We start from the raw sequence: 22,381 nt of genomic DNA, 5'->3' as shown, positions 1-22,381 counted from the left end.
TGGTGAGTTACCTCTGAGATTAAAGCTCTGTGCATTATGAGTCCTGTAGGATCTCATTCTGTAAGGATTTCTGGTTGCCTGTTCTGGCCTGTGAAAACACCAGTATAAACGCAGATTAGGAGTTGACTTTGGGACCCTAATTCAATTGGGAAGGCATGAGTAGGAAGAGAAGAAATATTTCCCATTTTGCACTTAGAATTAAATAAATATGGTGAAATTTCTTTTTTCACACAGCTGTGAATTTGAAGTTGAATTACTTACAGGTCTTGCAAATAACATAGGATGATAGGAACCACTTTTACTATTATCTGCTTTTTGCAGAAAACTGAAAAGAGTAAGAAATGCAAAATATGCATCAAACGTCAGATTCTGAAAATAACGCTAGAGCACTTCTGCAGGAAAGGCTGTACGATTGTAAAATAAGTTTTCCTGGCCCTACCCCATTGCCCATCCCAGGCAGTGTGAAGGATGGTGAAGAATTCTGAATGGGACTGCAGGGCCAATAGAGAGACCTCAGGGGGGAGAACTGGGGGGCTGTGGTCTCCCAGAACTCAGAGAAATAACAAAACTGCCAGAAGCCTTGCTTGCCAACAAATGGATGAGGAGTCACACGGGCTGAGCCTGAGCGTGAGCTCGGCTCCATCAGCAACGTGAGCTGTATCTCCATGACTCTGTTTCCGTGTCTGTAAAATGGAAATAATAGAGTACCCGCTTCCCAAGATAGGTTCGAGGACTTGATGATAATGTTTGAGAAGAACAATGCCTGACACACGGCAGTGCTGTGTGTGTTAGAATAGAGCGAATTCACTCCTAAGTGCCAGGGGTGCTTTTTGTTCTGGTGGTGCAGCAGTGAACTCTGATACTTCTCAACCGTGATGTTGGGGGCCATCCTTTACACATCTCTGATTTTAAGATGTTTCATCTTTAAAAACCTTTCTAGTTCCAAAATTCTATTTAAAAAGGGAAATGTTACTAAATCAAAGTACCCATCAACACAACATTGATCATTTTCCTACTGTGATAGTTAATGTGGCAACTTGACTAGGTAGGCCATTGTACCTAGATATTTGGTCAGATACCAGTCTAGGTGTTGCTGTGAAGGTATAGTTTAGATGGGATTAACATTTAAATCAGTAGACTTGGAGTAAAGTAGATTATCTTTCATCCTGTGGGCAGACCTTATCCAATCAGTTGAAGGTCTTACAAGAAAAATGATTGAGGCCCTCTGAGAAAGAGGGAACTGTGCTCCAGACTGCCTTTGGACTTGCACTGCAATATCAATTTTCTCCTCATCTCCTGTCTGACAGCCCACCCTGCTGAGTTTGGATTAACTGGTTCCCACAATCACTTGACCAATTCTTTAAAATAAATCTCTCTCCCTTCTGTACAGCAAAGGAAACAATCGACAAAACTAAAAGGCAACCAACAGAATGGGAAAAGATATTTGCAAATGACAAATCGGACAAAGGGCTAGTATCCAAAATCTATAAAGAGCTCACCAAACTCCACACCCGAAAAACAAATAATCCAGTGAAGAAATGGGCAGAAAACATGAATAGACACTTCTCTGAAGAAGACATCCAGATGGCCAACAGGCACATGGAAAGATGTCCCTCATCAGGGAAATACAAATCAAAGCCATACTGAGATACCACCTCACATGGGTCACAGTGGCTAAAATGAACAAATCAGGAAACTGTAGATGCTGGTGAGGATGTGGACAGATGGAAACCCTCTTGCACTGTTGGTAGGAATGCAAACTGCTGCAGCCACTCTGGAAAATAGTGTGGAGGTTCCTCAAAAAAGTAAAAATAGACCTACCCTATGACCCAGCAATAGCACTGCTAGGAATTTACCCAAGGGATCCGGGAGTGCTGATGAGTAGGGGCACTTGTACCCCAATGTTTAGAGCAGCACTCTCAACAATAGCCAAATTATGGAAAGAGCCTAAATGTCCATCAACTGACGAATGGATAAATTGTGGTTTATATACACAGTGGAGTACTACATGGCAATGAGAAAGAACGAAATATGGCCCTTTGTAGCAACGTGGATGGAACTGGAGAGTGTGATGCTAAGTGAAATAAGCCATACAGAGAAAGACAGATACCATATGTTTTCACTCTTATGTGGATCCTGAGAAACTTAACAGAAACCCATGGGGGAGAGGAAGGAAAAAAAAAGAAAAAAAAGAGGTTAGAGTGGGAGAGAGAGCCAAAGCATAAGAGACTCTTAAAAACTGAGAACAAACTGAGGGTTGATGGGGGGTGGGAGGGAGGGGAGGGTAGGTGATGGGTATTGAAGAGGGCATCTTTTGGGGTGAGCACTGGGTGTTGTATGGAAACTAATTTGACAATAAATTTCATATAATAAAAAATAAATAAAAACCCAAGATTTTATACAAAAAAATAAATCTCTCTGCCTCTTCTGATAGATAAATAGGCAGGCAGACACACAGACATGTTTATAGATATGTTAAAGAGCGTGTGTGTGTGTGTGTGTGTGTGTGTGTGTGTGTTTATAGAGAGATACATGCATATGTTTTTATTGGTTCTTTTTTTCTAGAGAATCCTGACTAATACACCTAGAAAAATTAATTTTAGGCCCGATGTTTTATCATTTGGGGATCATAAACAATGTCACATCATTTAAAATGTAATATATATTAGCTGATATGAGAAACTCTACTGACTGCTCTTTTTTAATTGCCCGAGTCACTAAAAAAGGAGGTGAATGCATCATATAATCAACTGTTAGGAGATGTTGATTCCTTTCCACAGTCCTCCCCTTCTCTATGAAATGTGGAGATTACAAGGAGTTAAAAGAAAAAGTCTGACACACGTTTAATTTTCAGATACGCCCTTCCAGATCCACCTGGAGTGGACAGACACCACAAGTTTGGCTGCTTGAAGCTGTGTCCTCCTGAGAGGGACTTTGACGTGAGTTGTGCCCTGTTCTCCCTTTGCCAATTTGAAGTCCGGTTCTCATGCCTCGGAACAATTTAGAGAAATATTTAACACCGTGATTACAGTTTAGCATCGTAAACGTGAAGCGCAGCTTCTGTGGATGACCATATTGCAAAATATTGGCTCTTTTATTAAAGATAAAAGCCTTAGCTTAAGATAATAGCCTAAGCTATTGCCTTAGCTGGTGTTTGCCTGTCACTGGGGCTGCAGAGGGGACTAGGAGCCTCCTTGAATGCAGCTTGGCCAGGCCGTAGGGAGGAGGGGACTTCCACCTAAGTGTCTGGAGGGGCGAGGTCTCAGGCAGCGCCTGGAGTTTCAGGGGTGACATCTCTTTCCCTTTGGTACGTCCCAAATTTATACCAGAGCTCTAAGTAGGACCCCCAGCAGGAGAATTTTTCAGTAGTCTGATTTTCCATGCCCAGGAACACTTCAAGGAAATACATTCTAGGCACCAATTTCTCCATTTTCTACTTTCGCAAAGTTTTTTGTTGTGTTTTGTTTTTTGGTGGTGCGTTTCAAAGTTCCGAGAACTTGAGACACGATGCTCTCAAGAGAGGTGACAAAAAAAAAGAGTTCATTCGTAATGTGTCACGGGGATAACAATAACACCTACCTGATAGGCTTATCTAGAGGTTTGTGTAAGTCAACACTACTGGTAAAGCACTCAGAACATTGGCTAGCACATGATGAGAGCCACGTAATCAATCGGCTTGTTAAGTAAACCCACAGCCGAGCTTGGTAAAGGCTGCCTTGCCCCTGGCGAGGAGACACTCGGCCCTCCTTTCTACCATCAGTAGCACTAAATCACAACTCCGACTTCCTTAGTGGAGAGCACTGAGGGAAGAACGGGTCTGTATTGTAACAAAAATAGAACAGAGTTTCAGGCACACAAACTCTAGAGCAAGATGTAAAGATCAAAGAACATCTCGTGTTTTTGTTCTCTTTCTGTTTTGAACCGTATCTCACGAGACTGAAAGGGGTGCCACATGTTCCTTGAGGCAGGTTATCAAGGCCAGATATGCAGAGGTTAAGGAGACCTCTTTTCCCACGGCAGTAGAGCCCACGCTGTGGGCTTCAGGAGTACTCAAGTGTCTTGTGGCACATTCGGGAAATGGCGTTTTTGATACACATCTTAGATGATCCTGATGCGGGTGTTTTGAGAATCGCCCTTGGAGAAACACAGTTCCAGTCCATTGTTAAAGTACAAATTCATAACTTTTGAGGTACGCTGGCATTGAATAAGCTACCTGGTGTTTTGCGTTTTTTATAATTTTGGACGGAATGAGAATAAAGAACCTAGTAACCGTTATTCCGGATTCTCACATGCAAAATGCACGTTCTTTGAATAGCAGTTTCCTTTATTTAACATTTCTGACCTAACCTTTAATATCACATTAGAGTCCTTAATTCTTTTTCTGTTTTGTAAACTACTAAGAAGCGGTTGAGTGGTTCAAGCAATCCAAGAGCGTGTATTCCAAAAAATAATACCGTCTGGGTGTGAGCGTGGCACGTACGCCACGGGTAAAGCTTTGTACGTAGGGATTTTCTTCAATGCTTCTGCAGTGCACCACGAAGCAAGGTTCAGCAACGTTTTAGCCGGCTCTATCAAAATTTTTAAAAATCGATGATAGATCAGTCTATTAAAATAACTATGCTTATAGCCATAGGGTGCATTACAGTACATGAAAGTATGTTTTATTGTTTATTCATTTTTGAGTTGATAAATGTAAGAGTGTGGATGGATTTTATCTGCGGCTCAATATATAACTTTTAATTCGTGTGTATGTATTAGAAAATGGCTCATGTTAGATGACTTTCAAACAACTTTTAAAAACAATGTCATTAATAAATGTCACATCTCATGGAAACCATGGTTTTCCCAAAGATGAAAATTACAGGAAACAGGACCATTGAATTCTAGGAAATTAGTGTCTCTACCAAGGACAATGGTCTTTTAAATTTCGACATTCCTTTGAAGTCATGCCTTTTCAGATAAGCATGTGGGACAGTAGGTGCTTATATACAGTGACTTTGGGTTATGTTGATGGTATTATGAGAACTCTGGCCTTTTCCGAATGCTCAAATTTACCGTGTTCGGTCAGCATTTGTTTTCCTGAAATATTTTTTTTCCTAAAGAGAAGAAATGTCATTTAGTGTTTAAAGACATCACCTTTCTGTCTTCCAATATAACATAACAGGGACTTTAAATTTCCTTTCGTACTAGTAAGGTGAAACCATCATTTGCTGGTTAGTATGATTAATTCATGAAAATACCAGATGGTAAGGAGTGTGTATGAAAGACAGGAGCTCTAGAGGAACCACAGTGTTACATTGCATGGGGGAGAAAAGAGAAGTTATGACCTCTATCTAAAAGAAACCCAAGGAGTGAAAGAAAAACCCCTCAGAAAATGCACATGGGAAGTGATTAGTGGCAGTTGAACAAAGGGCGGATGTTAAGTGAAACATTTTAAGGACTAAGTATATGTGAACTCGGGCCCTGAGTGATTTAATAAGGATGATATTCATGGCCTAAGTGTAGAGCCATACATTTTTCCAAGAGCCCAGAACATTCTCAGCGGCTGTGTCATAAGTGGGGGCATTGTCTTTCTTGCCTAACCTATTTTTACAACCTCTTTTAAGTGGACACTCTGCCCACCTTCCACAAACCCACCATGGCAACCTCCTACATAAATTCCTCCATATTTGGACCATTGCTTGGAGGAAAAAAAAAATCCACACTTCTTAATAATTGTAAGCTACAACTAAAGTTACAACTCTTTGGAACCAAAAGATCTAGGTAGAATTGGACGAAGCTTGGCAATTTTGTAGCCTGTGGAAAACTAATAGCCCTAAAAGATTTATGGGAACTTGAGGGCCTGTTCTACCTCTTTAGTTGTGTTTCTGCAAGGGCTGGTGGGTTGTCCCATGTGTGAAACCTAGTTCCTTTATGAGATCTCACACACACACACACACACACACACACACAGATAATCTACTCACAAAAACCATGGATCTACTCAGGAATATGCAGGCTGCTGAAGGTCTGTGGTCCTTGGGGAGAAGCTACATTGTTTGTATACGGCAGACACAAGAGTTCTCCCCCTTGCCCTTCTCTCTCCTCACATTCTCCCCTCCTCCTCTGAAGCAAAACAAACTTCTCTCATTGCTGCCTGTGCAGGCACTAAAATGATGAACATTTTTGGTTGTCGGGTCATAAATTTGGGGTTTCACCATCCATCTCAAGGTGCTCTATGAAGAGTTTTTCCCACTACAGAAAGTTCTCCTGTGGTGGGTCTCTTCTCACGGTCCCTCAGAATTTTGTCTGTCCTGCCCTATGGACCACATCAACGAAAGCCTCCCACCTTAGGCTTCCAGTTAAGATTCAGCTAGTGGGAGGCCCTGAAGATGATAGGAGGCTGGGGGAAGGGGAGGTCGAGGCACACCTTTCCTCCGTGGCCTCTGGGAGATCCCAGGGTGGGTCGTGTCCCTCCTCATTGCCCTCTCTGGGTCTGGCCTGTCTTCTATTTCCTCTTCAGGCCTAGGCTTGGCAAAGGGTTCCCAGGGAGTGACGTGAGCCCTTTTTGGTATCTTTAAACCCTGATCCACCTTTGTGAATAGTCTGTTAACGCTACTCAAATTACCCAGCTGAGTGTGCCAGGAGTCTGACTTCCTGTGTTGAATTAGGTGCCGGCTGTAATCGTGTAATTTCTCCACTTGAAACCACGTGGTGTGTATGAAACTTAATGTTCCACCTTTCCTTGAACCTAATAGTGTTGTAACTCTGTGCCTCTGTGCCTTCCTGTGTTTGCCCTCCTGCAATATAATGCTCTTTTTCCTCCTTTTCTGCCTGGCACATCTCTCTTTAAGATCCCTCTCAGATATCACTTGTCTGGGGCGTCTTTTCTCTGGCCCCCTGCCCAGAAGTGTTGCTCCAAGTGTTTTGACCTATTTGTCTCTCTCCCCCGGAATTATGCCTTCGTTCATTCACTTATTTCCCCAAACAATTATTTACTTACTTATCTTCTACATTTCAGACACTGTTCTCAATCCATGGGAACACAACACGAACAAAACAAAGTCCCTGCCCTCGCGAAGCTTACATTCTTGTGGGAGAGACAAACAGTAAATCAGTGAACAAACAGGTTTATGGTACATCAGGTAGGAATATATATTATGGAGATAAACAGACCGCCTCAGGGGTACCCTGTGTTGGAACAAGAAGTCTACAAAAGCATAGTTGTTGCCTGGAAGGCCTGAGGGCAGAGGTGGTATTTGAGCAGAGCCCTGAGTGAAGTGAGGATAGTATCTGCAGGTGAGTCTTTTAGCCCAGGAAACAGCAGTGCAAATGTCCTGAGGGAGAAGTGTGCTTAGCACTTGCGGGGTAGAGCATGGAGCCCAGTGGGCTGCGGGAGCCCTAGGATAGGACATGAGGGACTTCTGGGGAGAGGTGAGCTCAGGGCAAGCCTCATGGGCGAGGACCACAGATTTGAAACCTCCTGGGGAGCTGTAAGGAGTGCCCTGACTCGCCTATGTATTTTGTGACCCCCAGTGCCTTGCACCGTGTCTGGATGGACAGGAGATTAAGTTGTAGTAGTTGTCAGTTAATTCTGTGATCCAACCGTCCCCCGCCTGTAGCCAACATAACTTCCCTACGTGTGACAAAGATAACTGTCCTTTCTTGCAGATGTAGCACCTTGCAGTAGAGCTGACATCCAAGGTGACAAGGCTGGGGAGCGGCCAGCCCTGTCCCAGCTAGTCTCTGCCTGTCTGTCTGTCTCTTCCTCGTGCGCGAAGTTCTGTTCAAACCACAGGCACCGAACAGCATGCAGCACACGACACAAACTTGGTAAACTTGAAGCCAGGCAACAAAGATGATGCTCCACGGCTGTCAGAGCTACGAGCTCATTTTTCACAGATTTCGGCTAGTTATTTCTAGTTTCTTAGGTCAATTTTTGTTGAATTAAAAACAATGAAGGTCTGGGGCGCCTGGGCGGCTCAGTCGGTTAGGCGGTCGACCTCGGCTCAGGTCACGATCTCGCGGTCCGTGAGTTCGAGCCCCGCGTCGGGCTCTGTGCTGATGGCTCGGAGCCTGGAGCCCGTTTCGGATTCTGTGTCTCCCTCTCTCTCTGACCCTCCCCCGTTCATGCTCTGTCTCTCTCTGCCTCAAAAATAAATAAACGTTTAAAAAAATGTTTTTTTTTAATAAAAAAAAAAACAATGAAGGTCGGTATGACTTTCACTGAGGAAAACAGATACTGATAACTCATGTATTAACAGAATTATCTCCTCGCTTAAAGATTGGTTTGTGAAGTGTTTTCTATTCCCGTTCATGAATCAAAATATGAAATTACCCAAACAAGATACTAATTTTTTCTTTTTTCAGTTTTAGCATAATGTAGTTAACTTGGGAGAATGAGGAATTAGATAAGAGTGGAAAAGGCTTGACCTCCAGTTCTGCATTGAATATTTATTTTAGTTTCCAGATAATGCAAATATTTGATCAGAAGGAAACTGTTCTGGAAGTACTGAATCGCTTCTATTACACATACTTTGCGATCGAGCATTCCAAAAGGAAAAGTTAGAAAAATATGTGTATTTAAATTTCACAACTTTGCTATTCTTAATCTTTTATTCCTAAAGTACATAGCACATTAAGAAAGCAAGTTATAATTAAACATAAAACAGATTGGTCACAGAAAGCTAATAAGCCTCTGCCTTAATTAAATGCAGCCAAGAAACACAGCTCTCTAGCAGGATGGGAGTGTGGCCTGGGAGCAGATGGCCCTTGTTTTGGTAACGTCACAGGGATTTACCTAAGCCACCGTGACTGCAGTGCAGCCAGAGCTCCGCCGTGACTGCAATGCAGCCAGAGCTCCGTGATGGAAAAGCTTCAGTCTCAGGAACTCACTTTGGCTCTGTTCCAATCATTGTCTCTTGCCCTGCGAAGGAAATGAAAGTTTGTGCAAATTTCAGATGAAAATTGCTTCCTTAAAGATAGCTGAATTGCCACATTTTTTTTAATTGGGGATATTGAATCATCTTTAATAAAGCAAATACAACAAATCCACTAGACATTGAAAAAGAAGACATGAGATTAAATTGCAATGTGAGACATTTGGTGTAAGTAGAAGAAGGACCTTTGTAACAGAAAAAGTACGTAGACATTGCAAACAGGTTAGTGAATGGCCATAAGAAATATTTCTACTTTAATATATAGAATAATGTGTTTTGAAATGGCTAAAGTATTTAGAAATTAAAGAAATGAATTTTTTAAAGAAATGAGTAGTCTATTCAGATAATTGTGTCAAAAATTTTTAGAACTCCTCCATCATCATTAATACACTGATATTACATAAGAACTCATTTTCATTATTTTAATCACTGTTATTTTAATATTCAAAAGAATTTTTCTGGACATTTGTCTTATTTTTAACTTTATAATTTTTTAGTTACAGTAAAATGTACATAACAAGTTTTCTATTTCAACCATTTTTAAGCATACAGTTTTGTGGAATTAAGTACGTTCATAGTGTTGTGCAACTATCACTACTGTCCATCTCTCGAAATCAGTCATCATCCCAAACTGAATTTTATGGGAAAACAAGAATTCCCCCTTCCCCTAAACCTTGGGGACCAACATTCTATTTTTTTTTTCCTCTGTGACTTTGACTACATACCTTATGTAAGTAGAATCATATAATATTTGTCCTTTTGGCTTATTTCACTTAGTATAATGTTTCCAAGGTTCATTCATGTTTAGCATGTACCAGAATTGCCTTCCTTTTTAAGGCTGAATCCATTTATTTATTTACTCACTTACTTACTCACACACCACAGTTTGTATACCCATCGATAGATATTTGGGTGATTTCTACACTTTGGCTACTATGATAAATGCTATTTGAACATAGATATACAAAAAAAAAGTCTGTTTGAGTCTCTGTTTCCAGCCACAGTTTTACTGTGAGTTCTGAGTTCTATTTTCTCAGAAGTGGAATTATTGGATTGTAATAGTAATTCTGTGTTTAATTTTTTTTCCCCAAGGAAACTTTTCCTAAGGAACTGCCATATAGTTTTCTACAGCATCTGCATCATTTTACATCCCTCCCAGCAATGCACAACAATTCCTATTTCTCCATGTCATTGTCAACATTTGTTACTGTTTTTATTTTTTTATGATAGCTATCGTAGTGTGAATTGGGATGTGGTTTTGATTTCCATCTCCCTAATGATTAGTGATGATGAGCATTTTTTCATGTGCTTATTGGCCGTGTGTGTGTCTTCTTTGGAGAGATGTCTGTTCAAACCCTTTGCCCATTTTTAACCAGGTTGCTTTTTGTTGTTGTTGTTGAGTTATAGTTATTTATGTATTACAAATATCAATCCTTTGTCAGGTATATAATTTGAAAATATTTTCTCCTATTCTGTGGGTTGCCTTTCATTTTGTTGATAGTGTCTTTAGATGTACAAAAGTTTAAATTTTGATGAAGTCCAATTTATCTTTTTTTCATATTGCCTGTGATTTTTGCATCATTCTATATTTTTAAAAATTTTACTTTTTAGAGATATTGTGTCAATTAGATACTAAAGGAGTACAGTATCTTTTTGGAAGAGATTATGTTTTAGTACACAATGTGGCTATTAAATTCACCAATGAAAAGTCTCAAAAGAGTGCAAAGATGAAAAGCAAAATATTGACTACTATAATAGCCACTCATTCATTAAGCCAGTTGGTCAGTGAGCTAATCACTGATTATTTGGTGCCTACTTCAGATATAATCACTATGCTGTTATTACAAAGAGGAAAATCAAATATAAAATGTCGTTTTAAAAGATCATCTAGCCTGGTTGAGGGGAAAAAAAAACCACGAACCCTTCCCTTAAGATGGTCCTTAAAAGAAAATCTATAATAGTAGCTCATCTTAATTGCTACTTACCATGTTTCTAACTTTGTATTTTCCACTTTTCATGCATTATCTCTTTTTATGATCAAAACTGCACCTCTCCATGTAACTGAGGAACTAATACTAATTTCATTAGACTTGTAGGAGAGCTGAAGCTCAGTGAAATGTAGACTTGCACTAGTGTGTAGCCAGTACCATTCAGTGTAGACCTCTTTTATGCCTGTGGTAGAATATAAATTCTGTGTGGTCAGGGCACAGGCTGTCTCGTGCAACATAGGTGTTTTCAGTTAATGTTTATGCCTGGGATGGAAGGAAAAACTTTAATACTTTGTTCTTAACCATTCTGCTATATCAATAGAAGAGTAAAACTTTTCCCTCCTCCCTAAGTAATAAACAAAAAGAGAACCAGTTTACATTGCTGCTAATTTCTTCCCTTGGGTCTTGGGACATCTCATGGCTTTATTCATACTCAGCCTTGATGAAGACAAAACTCTTGCAAGAAAATCTCATTTGTTTATACAGATGGTACTATGGTTTGCTCATAATAATGTTTTATAAAGTTATTCAAGTCATATTTTAAATGTTAGTGTATAATTGCTGTGAGTTTTGTTAATTGCTTACTAAAACTTAGCCAAAGTGGGTAGAGATATGGCAGCCGGCTCATGTACTTTTACTTCATTACTGTAGAACAAAACTAGTAACATTTTATACTATGTTAAGGTCAAACATCTTTCCTTAAACAAAACTTGTAAACAGAGGTTTTGTATGGAATATCCCACTTAGTTGTATGGCCTTGGGTAAGTCATCTGACTTCGCCGAACCACAGTTTCACAATATATTTAAAAATAAGAATAACCTTGATGTCCCTCTAATCTTGTGTTTGTACTTGGGTAAATTTAAGAGTGAATTTTAAATTGAATATAATATTCTTCTGGAAACATTAAGTGTTTTATCAACCTTTAGAGAAAGAACTCAGTTATGAGGTGTTCTTAAATTAAAATTGATGTTACAAAACCCAAAATAGTTAACAAAATGTCAACAGTTAACAAAAACAATTAACAAAATGGTACATATCTATGAGTAATTATTTTAAATGTAAATGGACCAAATATTCCAGTCAAAAGACATAGAGTGGCTAAATGGATAGAAAAACGAGTCTACTGCCTACAAGAGACTCACTTCACATGGAAGGACATGCACAGAGTCAAAGTGGAAGGATGGAAAAAGGTATTCCGTGCAAATGGTAATAAAGGGAAAGCTGGAGTAGCAATACTCATATCAGACAAAATAGACTTTAAAACAAAGACTGTAACAGAAGACAAAGAAGGACATTATGCAATGATAAAGGGGTCAGTCGAAGAGAATATAACATTCGTAAATATTTACGCACCCAAAATAGGAAGGCCTAAACCTATAAAACAAATAAGACAGACACAAGGGGAGAAACTGACAGCATACAAATAGTAGGGGACTTCAGTTTCCCACTTACATCAATGGGTAAATCATCTAGATATAAAACCAATAAGGAACTATTGGCCTTAACACGTTAGACTAGATGGATTTAATTGATATGTACAGAACATTCCATCCAAAACCAGAATATACATTGTTGTGAAGTGTACATGGAACATTCTTGAGGATAGATCACATATCAGGCCACAAAAGAAGCCTCAGCAAATACAACAAGATTGAAATCATATCAAGCATCTTTTCAGACCACAGTGGTATGAAACTGGAAATCAGTTACATGAAGAAAACTGGAAAAGACACAAACACATGAACACTAAGCCACACAATACTAAACACAGTACTAAACAACTAGTGGATCAATGAAGAAAACAGAGGAAATTTAAAAAAATTTTGAGACAAAAATGGAACATAACTTTTCAAAATGTATGGGACATAGCAAAAGCAGTTGTAAGAGGGTAATTCATAGTGATATAGACTTACCTTAAGAAACAAAATCCCAGGGGCACCTGGATGACCATTCAGTTGAGCATCTGACTCCGGCTCAGGTCATGATCTCACAGTCCGTGAGTTCGAGCCTCGCATTGGGCTCTATGCTGACAGCTCAGAGCCTGGAGCCTGCTTCAGATTCTGTGTGTGTCTCTCTCTCTGCCCCTAACCGACTCACATTCTGTCTCCATCTCTCTCAGAAATAAATAAGTATTAAAAAAAATTGAAAGAGAAAATCCCAAATAAACAATCTAATTTGACACATAAAGGAATTAGAAAAGAACAGGCAAACCTAAGGTTAGAAGGAAGGAAATGGTAAGTGTCACAGCAGAAATAAATGAAATAGAGACTAAAGATATAGTAGGAAAAAATCAATGAAACTAGAAGCTGGTTCTTTGAAGAGATAAACAAAACTGATACACCTCTAGCCAGACTCATCAAGAAAAAAGGAAAGAGGATCCAAGTAAAATCAGAAAGAGAAGTTACAGTTGGTACCACAAAAATGCAAAGGATTATAACAATTGTAAGCCAACAAACTGGAAAACCTACAAGAAATGGATTAATTTCTAGAAACACACAACCTTTCAAGATTGAATCATGGAGAAGTGGAAAATCTACATAGACCAATGATAAGTAATGAAATTGAATCAGTAATTTAAAAACTCCCCAAAAACAAAAGTCCAGGGCGGTTTCGTAGGTGAATTCTACCAAACATTTAAAGAAGAGTCAGTACCTATCCTCCCAAATTATTCCAAAATGTTGAAGAAGTGCTTCCAAACTCCTGCTACAAGGCCAGCACCCAACTTGATCCCAAACCAGACAAAACACCACACACACACACACACATACAATTTATAGGCCAATATTCCTTATATAGATAGATGCCAAAATCCTAAACAAAATATTAGCAAACTAAATTCAACAAAACATTGAAAGGATCCTACACCACAATCAAGTGGGATTTTTTCCGGGGTTGCAAGCATGGTTCAACATCCATAAGTCAGTCAATGTGTACACCCCTTTAACAAGACAAAGGATAAAAATCCTATGATTATCTCAACACAGGCAGAAAAAGCATTTATTTGACTAAATTCAATGTCTATGATAAAACTCTCAACAAAATGGATATAGAAGGAATGTACCTCAACATAATAAAAACCATGTATGACATGCCCACAGCTAACACGGTAATCAACAGTAAAAGGCTGAAAGCTATTTTTCTAACATCAGGAGCAAGACAAGGATGCCTACACTCACCACTTTTATTCAGCATATTGGAAGACCTAGCCACAGCAATTAGGCAAGAAAAATAAGTAAAACATATCCAAATAAAGAAAGAAGAAAGAAAACTATTACTATTTGTAAATGACATACTATATATAGAAAACCCTAAAGCTGCACCAAAAAAACTATTAGAGTAAAAGAATGTAGTAAGGCCTCAGGATACAAAATTAACATACACAAATCAGTTGTGTTTTCATATACCAATAATGAGCTGCCAGAAAGAGAAATTAAGAAAGAAGTCCCACTCACATTTTCACCAAAAAGAGTAAAATACCTGGGAATAAATTTAATCAAGGGGATGAAAGACAGGTACTCTGAAAACTGTAAGACATTGGTGAGAAAAATGAAAGATCACACAAATAGAAGATGTTGTGTTCATGGGTTGAAAGAGTATTACTAAAAAGTCCATACTATGCAAATTTAAAGATTCAATGCAATCCCCATCAAAATCCCTATGGCATTTTCCACAGAACTAGAACAAAGGATCCTAAAATTTGTATGGAACCATAAAAGACCCAGAATAGCCAAAGTAATCTTGGGAAAGATGAACAAAACTAGAGATATCATGTGCCCTGGTTTTAAACTGTACAACAAAGCTGTGGTAATCAAAACAATATGGTACTGACATGAAAATAGACACATGGGTGTATGAAATGGAATAGAGAGCCCAGAAACAAACCCATGCAGATAAGTCAATCTATGACAGAGCAGGCAAGAACATAAAATGGGGAAAAGATGGTTTCTTCAATAAATTATGTTGAGAAATCTGGAGAGTTACATATAAAAGAATGAAACTGGACCACTCTCTTATATACAAAAATAAACTCAAAATGTATTAGATTTGAATGTAAGACCTGAAACCATAAAACTAGAAGAAAACATAGGCAGTAAGCTCTTTGACGTCAGTCTTAGCTATATTTATAAATGTATAAATAAATATATACACATATCTTGGGGCGAGGGGGAGGAACCAGTCTCCACAGACAAGACTAACAAAATCTAAAAAAAGACGGGATGGGGGTGCCTGGGTGTTGGCTCAGTCGGTTAAGCGGCCGACTTCAGCTCAGGTCATGATCTTGCAGTTCACTAGTTCGAGCCCCATGTCAGGCTCTGCACTGACAGCTCAGAGCCTGGAGCATGTTTTGGATTCTGTGTCTCCTTCTCTCTCTGCCTCTCCGCCACTCATGGCTTGTCTCTCAAAAAAAAGGGGGGGGATTACATCACACAAAAAGCTTTTGTACAGCAAAGGAAACTGTCAAAAAAAATAAGGCAACCTATTGAATGGGAAGAGATATTTGCAAATTATATATTTTATAAGGGGTTAATAGCCAAAATATATAAAACCTCACAATAAAAAAATGAATAATCTTAAAAAAAAATGTGCAGAAGACCTGAATAGGCCTTTTTCCAAAGAAGGCATACAGATGGCCAACAAACACATGAAAAGATGCTCCGCATCACTAATCATCAGAAAAGTGCAAATCAAAACCACAATGAGGTACCACATTACACCTGTCAGATTAGCTATTATCAAAAAGACAATAGCCATTGTTAGTGAGGATATAGAGAAAGGAGAATGCTTGTACACTGTGGGTGGGGATGCAAATTGGTACAGCCACTGTGGAAAGCGGTATGAAGGGTCCTCAAAAAATTAAAAATTGAACTACCTTGCAGTCCAGCAATTCCGCTTTTGAGTATTTATGCAAAGAAAAGAAAAACACCAATTCAAGGAGATACATGCTCACTATGTTTATTGCAACATTGTTTACACTAGCCAAGATATGAAAGCAAGCCACTGATGAATAAACTATGGTATATATTATATATACATACATATATGTATATATATATATATATAAAATAGTGTATATTATATATACATATATATAATTCTTATTTAACCATAAAAAAGGATGAAATCTTGCTATTTGTGACAACATGGATGGGCCTAGAAGGTATTATGCTAAGTAAAATGAGTCAGACAAAAGCACACCATATGATTTCACTTGTATGTGGAATCTAAAAACAAGCCAACAAAATGAAACAAACCAACTCATAGATACAGGAAACAAACTGACAGTTGCCAGAGAGGAGGGCGGGTTGGGGGAATGCATGAAGTAGGTGATGGGGATGAAAAGGTACTTATTTCCAGTTATAAAATAAGTCCTGGAGATATATTGTACAGCATAGGGAATATAGTCAATAATATTGACTAAGTTTGTATGGTGAGAGTTGGGAACTAGACCAACGTGGGGATCATTTGTAAAATACAAAAATACTGGATCACCATGATGTACATAAGAAGCTAATAGGATACTGTATGTCAGTTATACTTCAATAAAAAAAATGATGTGAAATACACTCTGCCACCGGGAATTTGGATGTCTCCATCAGGTTATTTGAGTTACTTTTTAAGACATTACTGTTAACTATGGCACATATTTGAAAGCAGCCATAGAAACGAAGCTCTGCATTCCCTATGCATGTGATGGCTGAATCCGGATCTAAAGTGTCTCCACTTTAAATAAGTACACATAACAACATGTAGTTAACTTACTTAGTATATATTTAGACAATGACACATATCCAACAATACAGCACAGATTGTTAATATAATACATACTTCTATATTAACAAAGTATAATTAATATAGTTGTGAACTTTCAAAAATCCTTTTATCATTTCTGCATGAATTCCTTCATTTCACTCCTCACTTCAATTAATACATCCACTTTAAAAGGATCCAGATTTTTCCAAACTGTGTGTGTGTGCTACAAACAAATTTAACAAGAAAAAATACCCAGTTTGCTCAGAGAACACATAGCAAAACCATATATAGGAAAATATCAAAACTCTGGTAGAACTATTACCAGGAAAGATATTATGAGGCAAAGAGCTATTTTATATAAGGGAAATCGGGTGCATTGGATAGTAAATTCCCATTATTTTAGAAGTTTTTCAAGCCTATGAAGGTGACATGAAGGAAAGTTAAGCAGTAGGTGTTTTAAATGGAAGGATCTTTCTAATCCTAAAATTATTTGAAAATAGCTTTAATATTTGGGATGTCGTATTTGGGATTTGTGGTGACTTTTTGTTTTTGTGTGTATGAGTGTTTGCCCCACACCGTTAAATAGTTCTCTAATATCAGCCGGGTGTCCTATAATCCAAGTCACTTCTGACACTGTCCACCTGGAGAAGCATCAGATCCCACAGATTAAAGACTCAGTCCCACAAGACCACCTGCCCACACACCTCAGATGCCAATTGCAAGTCCAGATTGCTCCCTGTGCTTCTGGCCAGTTGGGCTATAGATCAGAAGTTCCAGTGGCCTACTCAGGGTTGATTAATTTGCTAGAGTGGCTCGCAAAACTCAGAGAAGCATTTAACGTACTAGATTGCCAGTTTATTACAAAAGGATGTATGCTGCCAGATGGAAGAAATGTGTAGGGCAAGACATGGAGAAGAGTGTCCTCTTTGAGCTTGCCACTCACCCTGAACCTCCACCTGTTGATAAACCTAAAAGCTCCTCAAACCCCAGCCTTTTGGGTTTATGTGGAGGCTTAGATAATTAAGTCATTGACCATTGGTGATGCATTCAACCTCCAGCCCCTCTTCCCTCCCTGGAGACCAGGGAGTGGACTATGCTTATTGTGACTTACAATAAACACATATTTGGTCTTTGTCCCCAATTCTGGTACTGAGTCCAAAAATTCTTGGAATTTCCTAAGTAGAAAACAATGGGAGTATCTTTTGCTATAATATTTGGTCTCTTGTCCTCAGTCTCTGAGATCACCTTGGAGTTTTTGGTTGTCTTGGTATTTGTAACAGATCCCTTTTAACCACCACTGAGTTTATGTTCATGAGGTGACTTTTGGAAATCCCCTAAATTGGGGGAGCTGGTTGCCAAGGGAACCAACTTGATTAGAGGGTTGAAACTTTCAGTTCCAGCCCTTGATCTCTGGGACAGAGAGAGGGACTCAAAGTTGTGATTGACATCTGAAATTGGGGGGAGGAGCAGTCTTGTGGGACAGAGCCCTTAACCCGTAGGATCTGACACAGTTTCCAAGTAACATTTCTGTTTCAGAAGTGACTTGAGTATTTACACAAAGAACACCCATTTTTGGTGGTATGGGGAAAATACCCACACATTGGACTTGGTACAGAATCTTTTTTTTTTTTTTTTTCAACGTTTATTTATTTTTGGGACAGAGAGAGACAGAGCATGAACGGGGGAGGGGCAGAGAGAGAGGGAGACACAGAATCGGAAACAGGCTCCAGGCTCCGAGCCATCAGCCCAGAGCCCGACGCGGGGCTCGAACTCACGGACCGCGAGATCGTGACCTGGCTGAAGTCGGACGCTTAACCGACTGCGCCACCCAGGCGCCCCTAGACTTGGTACAGAATCTTAAAGAATCTTTCTAACCCTGATACTGATAATAGTTTTAAATATTTACAATTAATGGTTTTTTAATTTTTAAAAAATATTTTTATTTTTTTTTTGTTTTTTTGAGAGAGATAGAGAATGCAAGCAGGGGAGGGGCAGAGACAGAGGGAGGGGGACACAGAATCTGAAGCAGGCTCCAAGCTCTGAGCTGTCCGCACAGAGCCTGACGTGGGGCTCGAATCCATAAACGATGAGATCATGACCTGAGGGGAAGTCGGACGCTTAACCGACTGTGCCACCCAGGCGCCCCTACAAATAATTCTCGATCTTCTGTCACGTTCAGGATTTGTGTTGCCTTTTCGGTTTGTATTTTTGCATGTCCGTTGAAAACATCTACTTTGAAATTTTTAAAAATTTAGAATGTCATGGCTAAACATGCACTCAGATAAATTAATCTTGCAACTCATTTGGCAGCATCAGCAATTCACCCAACAATGGGGACAGAAAGAGGGGAGCACAGAGAGGGAATCACAGGAGAGGCACCACCCACTGAAAGGAGAGCAGTAGGTGTCTCATTGCTGCCTCAAGAAGTGCTCTCTGGAATATCGCTTGCTCCATACAGCCCATGCATTTCTGCTGGTTTAGATTTTCTATTTTAGTCTCCAATATGCTTTTAGAATCATAAATTATGCAGTATTTTGAAGTTGAATAATGTTATTTTTATATATCCATAGAGAAATTTTATGCCAATTGCGAACCAAGACAATTTTAAAGGTGAATGTTGCGGCGCCTGGGGGGCTCAGTTGGTTAAGCATCCGACTTCGGCTCAAGTCATGATCTCAACGGTACATGGGTTCAAGCCCCGCACAGAGGGGCTCTGTGCTGACAGCTCAGAGCCTGGGGCCTGCTTCGGATTCTGTGTCTCCCTCTCTCTGACCCTCCCCTGCTTACACTCTGTCTCTCTTTGTCTCTCAATAATACATAAACATTAAAAAAAAATTGAAAGATGTATGCGAGCACATGCTGCACTGTGTAGTTACTTCAAACATCTGTCCCTCACTGTGCTACACTTGATATACGGTTGAAGTAAAAAATGTCACAAGTTACGAGTAAAAATATTATAATGTGATTCCTATCACAAACACTGAGATGCACTATGAGCTAACTAATTTCCCAGAAAGCTACTAACTGTAAAAATCTGAAATAAAACATTTAGTATATAACTAAGGTGTCAGGACTCTTCCCAGATATTATCATACTTTTAAAACAAAACTTTGAAAATTTTAAAGGGAGGATGGTTTTATTTTTTTTGAATATGGTGACGGATGAACTTATTAATATCTTTCATACACTCAAACTGACCACATGTACCTAGATATGAATGTATCATTGTTTTTTTGTTTATTGATAACCTACTACAAAAGAATCTAAAAATAAATGTGAAATCTTAACTGAGAACTTTCAAATCTAGATCACATTGATCATAATGCTTTTTAAATATAAGTGTGCGTACTGCTCCCCAAAATAGTCTTTCTATGTAAGACTAAAAAGTAATGGAATAAAGAAAAGCTTCATGAACAAAGGTAAAAATCTCTTGTCCTGCTTTGTATGAACTTTGCAAGTTCTCATAAAAACAACTCTGCACCTTGGCAGAGGAGCTAAGCTGATTTCCATCCTGAGAGTGAGGCTTTCACCTAACCGTTTGTCAAACAGACACTCTTTCTCCAAATGGAGAGGAGATGGAATGATTTAATTTATTGCAGACAGTCTGGCACCACTGAAGGTTTACTAGCACCTGTCTGAGGATTTGTTTTCCAGACCCTACTCGGCATGATTCCCTGTTTGACCACTGGTAAGTCATTCACACTCTTGGGGTCTTACTTTTTCATCTCAAAGCTCACATTTAATTTTACCATCCTCTATGGCTGGGTTATACAACTAGGATTCCTAGTTTTTGTTCTTAATATTAAGTAGGCTATTTCTAGAATTCACTTCATTGGGAGACTCCGGCATAATCTGTAGATGATACTATCATCACTTGTAGTAGTTAAAGGAAAGCTTTTAGAATGAGTTTAACGAGTTAAACTCAGTCATCCATCAGACACCTTTTCTTCTCTTCAACCTCATACTTTTTCTTAAAATCTTAAAATATTTGCTCCCATAAATATACTTTGCAACTAAACTTTTTACATTTTTTTCACATAAGGTCACTCAGTATACTAACTTTATTAGCAAATTAATTTGATCCAATATTAATATTGTACAGTTATTAAAATTTTATTGCCAATAACTTCAAAGACAATTTTAATTAGTAAGCATTTACTATTCAGCATTATGATACCCATATTTGAATTGCAGTTTCTCCTTGCTCAAATTACTTTTCAGTCCCCACCAGTACTGTCTTAAAGCACTACAAGTTTCATGTTACGGTGCATAAATGATGGTAGATTTAGCACAGGACATGTTCAGATTTAAGTGTACAGAAGTCAGTGCACTTGGAAGGTATCGATCATTCTTGGAGCTGGTTACTGTTAGTGAATTCTTACTGTCATTCCCGTTTCACTGACTGACATTTATGCACCATTACTAAACGGGACTCCAGCCTTCCGAGTTGTTAGTGTTCTCCAGTTTGAGGTCCCTGATAAGTCTCCAAGCAGTTATTGCTATTTAGGATTAATGGATGTTGGAAAGCTCTGATAATTGGTCCTGAAAGGACTTCTTTAAAAGGTGAGAAGAGCTGCTGCCCAGGGAGCTAATCTGGCCAAAGTGCACCTTCAAAGTCTCTGCAGCTGTTAGCACCTGTGTGTGAGCCATCTTTGATCTTTGCTCCTTCCTCTTGGTAAGTATTTTAACTATTTTAACGGTGGGAACAGCCATATTCCACAAGACTCCTGATCCCATGCAGTGTCTCTGCCACCGAGACCTGCCAAGACGGTTCAAGTAGCAGCTCAGCACTTCATTTTCATACTCTACCAGAGTGAGCCGTGTAACGTGCAACTTTGCGGCTCTTCTTTGGACGCCATGTCCAAGTTTATTTGCTTATTTATTTTGTAATGTTTACTTATTTACTTAATGTGCAATGACCGTAGGATGCATCTGTCAAATGTAGGACTTTTGGGTATTTTCATGGGGTCACGTTATTTTGTTTAAAGTCTACTCCTCTCTTTTCCACTTTTGCATTTTAATTAGCTCATTTAAAGTGTCAAATCCTCTCACACTTCTGCATGGTGAAGGAAATCATCAACAAAACAAAAAGGCAACCTACTGAGTAGGAGAAGATATTTGCAAATGATATGTCTGATAAGAGGTTAATATCCAAAACATAAGAAGAACTTCTACAACTCAACACCAAGAAAACAGACAGTTCAATTAAAAAATCAGCAGAGCACCTTAATAGACATTTTTCCAAAGAAGACCTACAGATGGCCAACAGACATGAATAGGTACTCAACATCACTCAACATCAGAAATGCAGGTCAAAACCACAATGAGATATCACACCTGCCAGAATGGCTAAAATCAAGAAGACAAAAAACAGATGTCAGTCCTTCCACCATGATAATTCCTGGGAGGAAAATAAGACCTAAACTGGACTGACACAGAGATCAATAAAGCATTTGTATCTGGTGCCATAGCTGGATTTCTGCATGTAGGCAATTGGCCTGGCATGGATTGTAATCTGTGGAAATCTCATAACATCTAGTTCTTGTCGAATATGTATTTCTTCCCTAATTTGTGGAGGAAGATTGACTTTAAGATACTTAAATTTAAATAGAAAGTTGGTGTGGTGCCTGAGTGCTTAGTTGGTTGAGTGTCCAACTCTTGGTTGGACTCATGATCTCAGGGTTTGTGAGTTTGAGCCCCAAGTCCAGCTCTGTCCTGACAGC

At 39.0% G+C, this 22,381-nt stretch overlaps 1 long non-coding RNA gene across 1 annotated transcript in view; it reads left to right on the top strand.

Moving 5' to 3' along the window:
* Window positions 1-22,381, top strand: part of LOC115506088 — a 231,768-nt gene that overhangs the window by 31,297 nt on the left and 178,090 nt on the right. The window contains exon 2 of the long non-coding RNA XR_004343150.1: window positions 2,855-2,939. This is a non-coding gene — a long non-coding RNA (uncharacterized LOC115506088). The remainder of the gene's footprint in view (window positions 1-2,854; window positions 2,940-22,381) is intronic.

Source organism: Lynx canadensis, chromosome F2, assembly GCF_007474595.2.
Source record: "Lynx canadensis isolate LIC74 chromosome F2, mLynCan4.pri.v2, whole genome shotgun sequence".
Lineage (NCBI taxonomy): Eukaryota > Metazoa > Chordata > Mammalia > Carnivora > Felidae > Lynx > Lynx canadensis.
Note: the sequence above shows the minus strand (reverse complement) of the source record. Positions and strands in the feature narration are given on the sequence as shown.